Raw genomic sequence first — 3,702 nt, 5'->3', positions numbered from 1 at the left:
TTTTTTTTTTTTTTGCTTCAATACCTCTGCCACTTTGGAAATTGTAACAGTTAATTACCTTGAATGTTGCTAAAAGAACATTTTGTGTAGGGTCAAGTTATTTTTATATGAGTTAATGTGAAATTGTAAATGGAAATTTTTCCTTAAAATATAACACAATGACGTCTGTATAAATCTATGTCTGTTTAGAACCTGTGCTGTGTAAGGGCATTCTTACTCATGCTGTTACTGTACTTATGCACCATTCAGACTTGTTAGAGTAGATGTGGGTTTATGACTGCCAAGTTTGCCCAGTACAGTAGTTTTTTATCACTAAAAGTTGGACTCATTGATGGAGTCCTGTAGTAGTTTCAGTGTTAGATACAGTTTTTTCCACCATACATCTGTGCATTTTCTCTTTAGGTGACTGAATGTTTAAGAAATTTGTGTGCATAGTTACTCAGTTTTTATGAACTGTTGTATCCTGTTAATGCATATTGCTCTGTGACTCCAGTATATCTTACCTGTACTGACCAAACCTAAATAAAGATTTTTATTGTAACTCCTTAATTAGCGTTTTTGTTTTGTTTTGGGTATATGTTTAGCATTTGTCATCGATTTTCATTGAGTCACTGAATTTCTACTCATTATCCTTCAAGTACTACAACAGTGAAACTTAAGACCAAGCATCGATTTTGATTTTGCATGTAATTTTTAATTTATGCCTTATTTTGCAAAATGGAGCTGGAGTTTAGGGCTACACTTAAATTTTTTTCTTAACTTATAATTGTTACAAAATATTTGAAAATACAGAGAAGTATAAAGAAAATAGTCATCTAAATATTTCTTAGGGTTTTTTAAAATTTTATTTATTTATTTATTTAAATTGAGACAGGGTCTCACTTTGTCACCCAGACTCAAGTGCAGTGGTGCAGTCATGGCTCACTGCAGCCTCAAAGTCCTAGGCTCAAGTGATCCTCCCACCTCAGCCTTCTGAGTACATGGGACTATAGGCATATACTACCACACCCAGCTACGTTTATTTTTAGTAGAGACGAGGTCTCGCTGTGTTGCACATGCTGGCCTCAAAGGATCCTTCTGCCTTGGCTTCCCAACGTGTTGGGATTGCAGGAGTGAGCCACAGCTCCTGGCCCTTTTTGAGTTTTAATTGAAAAGCAGGGTTTGTTTATTTGTGACCTGATTTCAAGTAGAGTACCTTTGTAGTCAGTGATGTTTGTTTTAAAACACTGGCCAGTACTACTGATTTTTACTAACAACATACCTGGTAATATTACATGAGTAAGGGGTGTTAGAATGTAGGTAGGAGAAAATGTTTTTAAGGTAGAAGAATCTCAAAGTTTGCTCCACTTTCTCAGAGGTAATTAAGTATAAAGTCTATGATATTGAATGGCCTTAAAATGTGTAGCTTTCATATATGGTTGAAATAAAATTCCATTTCTGCTAAAAGCAGAAAAAAGTATTGTTTTAGACATAAAAAGTATTGTTATGTCTAAAACATAAAAAGTATTGTTTTAGACATAACTTGGAATACAATCCAGGAACCCTGGAAGTGGAATTACAATACTTGAAAACTGAGGTACAACTTACTTGAAAGTAACTGCTGCTTTTGCTTGTTTAGCTGATACAGGTATGTCCAGTCTTCAGAAGTATATTAAATACTGCACTGTCTCTTGATTAACCTTTTCTTTTTTTTTTTTTTTTTTGCAACAGAGTCTCGCTCTGCCACCCAGGCTAGAGTGCAGTGGCACCATCGTGGCTCACTGCAACCTCCGCCTCCCGGATTCAAGCAATTCTGCCTCAGCCTCCTGAGTAGCTGGGATTACAGGCACATGCCACCACGCCCGGCTTATTTTTGTATTTTTAGTAGGGACAGGGTTTCACCATGTTGGCCAGGCTGGTCTCAAACTCCTGACCTCGTGAGCCACTGTGCCCTGCCTTGATAACCTTTTCTACAATCTGCTCAAGTGCGTAAAAAATCCTGTATTTGCATGTGATTAAACATTTTGGTGTTTGATATATCAAATACTGTGGCTCTTGTTATGTACATCCTTCAACTTGACCAATTTAAACAAAAATGGAATTTCTCTGCCCTGTTGGTGTAATCATGAGTTTGTGACAGGAAATTAATTTTTCAGCCAGTGATACAATTTTTTGACCGAATTTAATATTGACCTGTTAATGTGACATTTTCATGTTTCTGTTCAGTCTGCCTTGATGAATAACCCAGAGCACTTATACTGTGGTACATAGTATTTCTCATTTCTGGAATTGGATGCTTTATTTTCTGGTATGACTGTGATAAGAGAGGTGATAGAGTGGCTTCTGCATCTAATTGGTTTGAATCCTGGCATTACACTTAACTGATTTGGGCAAATGTATCCTCGTGGTTCCATGTTTTGTTTTTCTCCCCTGTAAGAGCACTTACTACTGTCTTAGCTTGGGCTGCTATTGGAAGAAAGAAAAACAAAAACAGACTGGGTGGCTTTACACACTCATTCCTCACTGTTTTTGGAGCCTGGGAAGTCTAAGATCACAGTGCCCCGAGTGGTGCCCCAGTTTGGTTCCTGGTAGGAGTCTTCATACAGAGAGCGCAATAGATGTCAGTTTCCTTGGCTCCTCAGCTGTGTTGGATACAACTGACTACTCCAGTTTTTGAGACACTTTTGCAAAGCAATGTAAAGCCATTCCTTCTGACAACTTGGTTTCTCAGATGTTCCCTCTTTTCATGAGTAGTTATGCCCTGTACTCAACCATTGCCTGCTGCTCTACAACACTGTCTCGGGAGTTCACCTATCCCTGTAGTTACAGTGAACACTTTCATAGCCCCAGGTAATGTCATTCACTGATCTGGACCCACCATGGGGTGGCCGTGCTGAGGCAGTGTTGAGCCACCCCTAGTGGTAAGGAACACACTGCTGACGTCCATCCTGTGGCAAATCCAACTTGGTGATTCACTGTTCCCCTTATGGAGACCAAGGAGGAATTTGCTACATGGTAGGTTGGTGAATCCAGCCTCTGGCTAAGACCTGGCCTGGACTCCTGCAACTCTTTATGAAACTTAACCAAGAATGACTGCATCTTACACGGGGCGGAGGGGGAAGATGCTGAGAAGGCCCCTTCAGGATAAACTGGCTCCATAGCTCTGCTATAATGGTGGCTCCTCATGAGTAAGCACTTGGAGATTTTTGTGGCTTCCTGCCCACTCACCCTGCTCCTGAGGTATTTATGATTCGAGATCTAGACATAATTTTATTACTTTTTTTGAGACGGAGTTTCACTCCTGTTGCCCAGGCTGGAGTGCAATGGCGCAATCTCAGCTCACTGCAACCTCAGGTGATCTGCCCGCCTCGGCCTCCCAAAGTGCTGGGATTACAGGCGTGGGCCACCGCACCCAGCCAAGATGTAATTTTAAAAATTATCTTCCAGCTGGCCGGGCGCGGTGGTTCACGCCTATAATCCCAGCACTTTGGGAGGTGGGCAGACCACAAAGTCAGGAGTTCGAAACCAGCCTGACCAACGTGGTGAATCCCCGTCTTTACTAAAAATACAAAAATTAGCTGGTCAGAGTGGCACGGGCCTGTAATCCCAGCTACTCAGGAGGCTGAGGCAGAAGAATCGCTTGAACCCCAGAGGTGGAGGTTGCGGTGAGCCAGGATCGCACCACTGCACTCCAGCCTGGGTGACAGAGCGAGACTCCATCTC

This window comes from Colobus angolensis, unplaced genomic scaffold (genome assembly GCF_000951035.1).
Source record: "Colobus angolensis palliatus isolate OR3802 unplaced genomic scaffold, Cang.pa_1.0 Scaffold14, whole genome shotgun sequence".
Classification (NCBI taxonomy): Eukaryota; Metazoa; Chordata; class Mammalia; order Primates; family Cercopithecidae; genus Colobus; species Colobus angolensis.
This window is presented reverse-complemented; position numbering follows the sequence as displayed.